Below are 7,371 nucleotides of genomic sequence, written 5' to 3'. Positions count from 1 at the left end.
TTGAAAATATTTGAATGTAACACTGCCAGACGAATCATTGGACTCACTACGAATTACGAGCTTTAAACGTGTTGCTAAAGCATGCAGTGCTTTGAAAGAAGGACATATTTACTATATTACACGCTGATCCATACATGATAATAACGCTCCACCATAAGATTGAACACAGGAAGCGTAAGTTGCAAAGATCACATATTTACATCAGCCATACTTTACCCGTTAATTGTATCAACATCCTATTTATCTGGTCACAATTACACAATTACTAATGAAAACATATCACAGACAGGTTATTACCGATTGAGTCATTGTTGGTTTTCCCTGAGCGCTGATGCAATACACACTTATTACTCAGAGGCGCAATTCGATCAGCAGTCGAATACATATTTATGCATATAGGAGCAGTGTGGCCTGTGGTCCGTCGAATACACATTTATTGCTCAGAGGCGCAATACGACCTGTGTTCGTCAATAAACATATATTGCTCAGAGGCGCATTCTTGTAATGCATATGTTTGGCGCAGTCCTGCTTGAGGTCATCAACATCTTGGACTGCGAGGAAGCGCGTACTTCGTGTGTATTGCACGTCAGAGGACAATTGTTTGAGGGGAAGTGATCCTGCTAGGAACACCGGGAATGGTCGGAAGACGTATCACATGAAGGCGCCTCTCTCACGAAAATCTCCATTGGCTTGTTTATAACAGCTTTGCCACATAATACCAATCAACGTTATGTTGAAAGTAGATAGGTGTTATAGAGGAGGGCCCTGTTTGAGACACTTGTATAGCATCTTGATAATAGCATTGGCACTTGCACAAAGTAGAAGCCGTTATCATTAGCCACATTTTCGTACTCATTTTGTAAAACAAAGTCCACAGTCAAAATTGAAAACATTCATTGAGTCAAACATACATTGATAGGGCAGTGATCCCATATCATAAGTGAGCGAGTTGAGTTAACACTGCTTTCAACCAGTATTCCATTTATATCATGGTGTACCAGTTTAAATGCAGGAGGAAAGCCCAAAGTGATGCAGGTCTTAGATGTTCCATCTTTGGTGGATCCCTCTGCATAGCGAATTGCGGCGTATAAAACAACTGCCCCCGCCCCCCCCCCCCCCCCCCCCCTAAAAAAAAAATAAATAAAATTATAATAAGATTGTAAGTATTCAGTTTGATAAACAACCAAGTTATGTAATCATGTACGATGTGCTCTGATTATTTTTATTTAAGAGCTGTTAAAAGCATTATCGCTATCGTCTAAAGACGTCAAGACCCCTTGCTGTGTTGTAGCGTTTGAAGAAACAATGGAGATGGGTTACATACGATCGACATGTTTAGAATAGCTTTGATATAAGGGTTGACGTGATTGATCACTGACCCAAATCAACGGAGAGACTACCAACCGATACAATTTGAAAGAGGTCTGACAAATGTACTTTTCTGGCACAGTCAGCAAAATGATCACTGATAACCGATCGTACATGTGACCGTAATTCAACCACGGAAGATAATTTAAATGACATGATTGTCGACATGAAGTGCACGTAGGTTAACAATTGAGCGCCAAATAAATATATACGTGGATCATAATCGTCAGTTGGAATAATACTCATTTCTATTTTTGTTTCCATGCAATAATGATTTCATTTTTAATTTACTAAAACATTTAAATCACTAAAAAAAGTTCATATATATTTTTCGTTTCGTTGCCATGTGCCAATGCTATTTTTAATAAACCAATATGGATTCTCTTACATTGATGAAATCCCTAGACAGATCCGTAACCACGACCAGTATATTGGGTATAGAAATGATTGAAGTTGGCAACAATCACTGGGAGCGGGAAGAGCAATAGCTAGAACACCCGACACTAAACACAACACTCCGAGACATTTGCCTATAACACCTTGTGGGACATAGTCTCCGTACCCTACGGTAGTCATCGAAACAATTGCCCACCAAAACGCATCCGGAATACTTGTAAACTGGCCGTTTTTCTTCCTGCCATTTCCGCATAGTACACCGCTCCAGCGAATATCACGGTCGCAATTCCTAAGAACAACAGGAACATACTTAATTCCTTCATGCTGCATTTCAGAGTCATACCTAATATTTGTAAACCTTGCGAATGTTTACTGAGTTTTAGTATTCGAACCACTCGCAACACACGAAGAACTGACAACCCGCTTGCTTGATCGCCTTCGATACAAGCGTTTGTTGCCAAGGTGATAAATAAGAACACAAAGTAAGGACATATCGCTATGATATCAATCCAGTTGCTTAAACTTTTGAGGAAGGCAGTTTTCGAGTAACTCACACTGAAGCGTACAATGGTCTCCGCGACAAACCACGTTATACAGCAGCTCTCAATCATAAACAAGGGGTCCCAGTAGTTAGGTACTTTCCTGATCTCCGTCCTATTATTTCCAATGTGAAAGGTCTGGTTTACACAGTCCCTTCCTTTGAACTGAGGCAGCGTTTCTATGCAAAAGGTCACAACAGATACGAGAATAAACACAACAGACAAGACAGCGACAACCTTGGCGTAATAGGAACTCTGAGGAACTTCCATCACTTCCCAAATCCATAGCTGGACTTTATTCGCAGGTTTCTTGACCACCTCCTCTTTTTGTTTTCACTCCTTCCGTTCGTTCAAAGTTGGCAATAGCTGTGTTACCAAGCTCGTAGAAATGTAGCTCATTACGGAATATATCCCACGGCACGTCGAGGGGTCGTTTTAACCTTCCACCGCTCTGGTAGTAGTACAAAATGGCCGGGAATGACAATCGATGGCGGTCAAAGAAATACTCCTGACGTTTCTTATCCAAAATTTGGCTCTTTTTTCTGGATCACCCAAAAGGGTGTGAGGAAGACGGTTTAAAGTCCTTAGCTGGGGTTTCAAATTTCATCCCGCTGACATTGATAGTGACCCTTGTGCATAGCTCTCTCCTGCAGTCGTGGTCCTCGGGTAGTTCCTCAGTGTGAGCGAAACAGTAACTTTCAGCGCGGCCTTCGGGTCCATGAGGCATCAACCGACTGAAGGCTTCATTAGATGACCCGAAGTCGTCCATATTGATATCGTCATGGTTGACGGGATGGAAGACGTTGCTGCAAATTGAGCCATGACGACTGGGAAGAGACAGTGACTCCAAGTACCCGTCTCCCAGGTTTCAGATGATAGTTCTGGTTGTGGGGATAGTTCCTGTCCGGTGCAGTGTGGGGAACAAAATGCATAATTGAATATCACAGCGTCTGATTCACAACCCCCACGCTCACAAATAAAATAAATATCATCCTTGGATATCAATTATATCAATACCTATGTCACAATCTGGGAAATCCCAATTCCCTTGACCTTTGCTCGATAATTTTCCTTCCGCAATGTATCCAACGTGTAGCGCAGATCATCAGAAGGTTACTAACATTACGCATTCATATCAATTAGTACACTGCCGTAATTAACGTAAGACGCCTTAATCACAATGTCATGCTGCAAGCCAGAAGTCCATTAACTCAGCTGGAGATACAATTCCAGGCTGCAAATTATCTCAAGCGTTCAAATGTCTCGATAACGCTGCATTAACAGGACCATTGGACCTGAATACTACACATATCATATATCTCAATAGAAGAGATCTGAATCCGTCGTCCCTAATGTTGAAGAGTGAGCGAGTGAGATGAGCAGCAACCATGACCAAAAATGCATGACATGCAAATAGTTCAATCGGTCCTTGCTCTCCTGCATGAGTGTTCCGGGCTATCCATGTTGACCGACGGCACAGCGTGTTCATGCTGGGGTTGTGGCAGTTAAGCAGTAAAATAAGACTCTCCGCCACAATAATACAATACGCCTATCCAAATTCTAGTGCCGTAGTATTATGTTGTATCTGCTAAATCCACCAGAATGAATAATTACACTTCTCCATGAAGGCCCAGCATGTTTTACGTTGATTCAGCCCGCACCTAGTCACCGTGCGACAGGGAGACCTATCCTGCCTACCCTATTTCCCACAACTCGCTGTGTGGTTCACGCAGACACCCTCACGAGCCCCCAACACTGAGACTGCCCGGCCTAGCGCTGGTACAATATGGGTATAGGATTCATTCAATCTTTTTGGCAGATATCCATATGGGACAAACACTGTAGAAATAGACATAGAATGTATGGCACTTATTGCTTCGTGTAAAATGGGAGAATTAACAATCAGCGGCGTTACTCAAGTGTGTAGCGACCACGCCGTAAAGAAAATTGTCGCTGGTTTCACCTGGGTTTTCTTTCACAACGGCGTGTCTTAGTTGAACCCAGATATACGATACAGAGGTTTGTACACAGGGAGACGTCATGACAAGATTCACTGGGCGTCGATGTGACTACATATATCAAAGAGTGTGAACTATCTTTTGACGGATCTTTTAGACAAGTCCAAAACATTTATGACGAGGGCGTTTTATCTGCTGTTGGGGATGATTTTATAGGGTTAATTTCTGAAAATTATATAATTACCCCGTTAAATCCTTGGTTACCACCAAGACATTTTTAAAGACTTAAAACAGATACCCTTTTGATATGCTCAATAATACGTACTCAAATAAAATCACGCATTTTAATTATGTACTATTAATTACAAGGCGTTCACACTCATTTATTGACGAGACTTTAATAAGTCAAAAATTATTTAAACACTTGACCACAACATGGAAACTTTACCAGCTCATTGCTTTTATGAAGAAATATATTCCAGAAAAAAAACTAGAAAAAAATAACCTGTCATCATGTTGTTCCCCGAAAATATGCTGGATGTTCTATGAATGTGTTGTGAACAGTAAGTGAAAAGATATTAGATTGTTTGACTCCTCGTGTTTTGAAGCAGTTGCCGAAAATATCTTCTGTCGCTAACACAAAACTACGGAAGCCTTTAGGTTTTTTCTTATTTTCTTGACATTTCAAGATACTAAGTTGAAATTCAAGATGATATGTTGAAATTCAGGATACTAAGGTAATATTTCTACCAAGCTGAAATTTCAAGATGCTATGTTGAAATTTCAAGATAGTTGAAATTTCAAGAAACAAACTTAGTTTAAATTTCAAACAATTGATCTTGAAATTCAAATATAATAAGTTAAAATTTTAATATTTTAACTTGACATTTCAACTCATGTTTCTTAAAATTTCAACTTGGTATCTTGAAATTTCAAAACAAAAAAAATAATGCAAGCTGCCCGAAAAGGCTTCTGTCAAAAAACAGCCCTATCGCCCCAGAATATCAAATTGTGTATCCTCTAGCCTCAATATTAGCGGATTGGGGAGGTTTCTGTCTGGTGCAAGGAGAACCAGCCAGTTCTTTAAGCAACATGAGCTAAGTGCTTACAGGTTGTCTTGTTATACGTCCAAAATACCAGAATACACACGTGGGATGTTTATATCTATACCTCTGACGAGGTGTGAATTTACACGCCTAGGAGTCAATGGTGAGTGAGAGATGTTTTCCGCCCGCTTTCAGCGATATTCCAGGAACATCACGTCGGGGAACACCAGAAATGATCTCTACACCTTGTACGCATACGGGGAATCGAACCCGGACCTTCGACGTGACGAGGACCGTTTCACTCACAAGACATCCCCATGCTCCAATCACACAGGGATTATACATATGCGTGTACTTGCCTTCACAGGCAATATTTACTTTTCTGTGTCATTTTTACATACTTATGTAACAATACTTACTTAAATTTGTTTACATGTGTTCTAACTGTAATCTTATTCCAGTTGATAACTATACTCTATCTACGGTAATGCTATTAAGTTAAATACGACTTAACTTGTTAAAAGATCGGGGTCAGAATTGGTCTTCAGCAACTCATGCTTGTCGTAAGAAGCGATTAACGGGATCGAGTTGTCAGGCTCGGTGACTTGGTTGGTATTTTTATCGTAAAAAATAAGTGTCCCCGAAAAGTCTTAAAGAAAATAATCAGGTAAATTGAGGCTCATATTTTTAAATACAAAATATGTATGTTTTTTAGCTGCAGCTGAAAATAATGTCTACTCTCTATACAAAATCAGCCCCTCAACCATCCACCCCTCTCAATGGTATCAAATAGTCACTCTGTTATTTGCATGTGAAATTAACACATGTACTGATCTGAGCTTGCGGCTTAACAGCAGGTCTGTACGGTAGGTCAGGCGGATTATAACAACTGTTCACGGATCACGTGACAAACCACTCAATCAGCATTGCGGCTATACATTTCACTTACGTCACTGAACTGTTCCACCATAGATCAAATGCTAAGTCACATACGTTGCATTGTGTGTGTGTGGCAGGCACACTAAGCCGGTGTACGTCTGGGACGTGGGTATAAGTAACGCATGAGGTATGTGTTCAGCTTGCGTAAATATCTTCGTCAGGTGCATGTGGAAATACCAGTTCAGGACTAGGTAACAAGCTGAAGACACTGTGTGGTGAATGTTCTAGTGATCGTATATGGCTGATTAACGCAGTGGTTGTGTGTCGAGTGAACAAAGAGGAACGATTGAGCAACAAATACCGTATTTCCTCTGTCAGAAGCTGAGACGCTAATAAAGGCCACGCTTCTGATTGACGTCGGTCTTCCGGTAGATCCAACGTTCACCAGACACTGAACGTCTCATTTACTACGAGTTAATAGTAGAAGCTCATCTTCACAATAGACACCAAGCTTCCTTTGGACGCCAGTCATCATGTAGACGTCGAGCGTCGTGTATACGTCGAGCTTGATACAGAAGTCAAGCTCCATATAGACACCGAGCTTTATATAGACGTCGCGTTTTCATATAGACGTCGGGCCTCGTGTATACGTCGAGCTTGATACAAAAGTCATGCTCCATATAGACGTCGAGTTTCAAATAGACGTCGAGTTTCAAATAGACGTCGAGCTTCCAACAGACGCTATATACCCGTATATCATCAATCACACGAGTCGACACAGCCGTACCTATACAGACAGACGCCATATTATTTACGTTATGAAATTTAGCTATTGCGTCATAATTAATATGGCAACGTAAAAAGATTAGGACCCGGCTGACCTGTCCGTGCTTTTGTCCCTTGCTTTATTCCGAGCGCTATCGTGGTAACAACAAATACGATCTTTTATGTACGCGCCAAGGATCGAACTACCGACCTTTCGCTCTCCCGGGCGGACGCGCTATCCACTAGAGCGGTCCTCTTTATAATGATTTTATCCATTCAGGTACATACAAATAGAGGACATACGGTAATTGCACGTCGAGGAAAATAGCACCGCACATGGTTTGTCTCCTCGGGGCACAATAAGGGTGTGTGATATTGTATACCAGCTCTCACGATATATCGGAATACCTGTGTAGGGGG

General features: G+C 41.2%; 1 pseudogene; it reads right to left on the bottom strand.

Moving 5' to 3' along the window:
- Positions 1–1,569: 1,569 nt before the first annotated feature.
- Positions 1,570–3,324, bottom strand: LOC139446040 (potassium voltage-gated channel subfamily A member 1-like; annotated as a pseudogene).
- Positions 3,325–7,371: the final 4,047 nt, after the last annotated feature.

This window comes from Haliotis cracherodii, unplaced genomic scaffold, assembly GCF_022045235.1.
Source record: "Haliotis cracherodii isolate W230 unplaced genomic scaffold, xgHalCrac1.p SCAF_6, whole genome shotgun sequence".
NCBI classification, from domain to species: Eukaryota; Metazoa; Mollusca; class Gastropoda; order Lepetellida; family Haliotidae; genus Haliotis; species Haliotis cracherodii.
The sequence above is the reverse complement of the archived record's forward strand: the minus strand, read 5'-3'. Positions and strand labels throughout refer to the sequence as shown.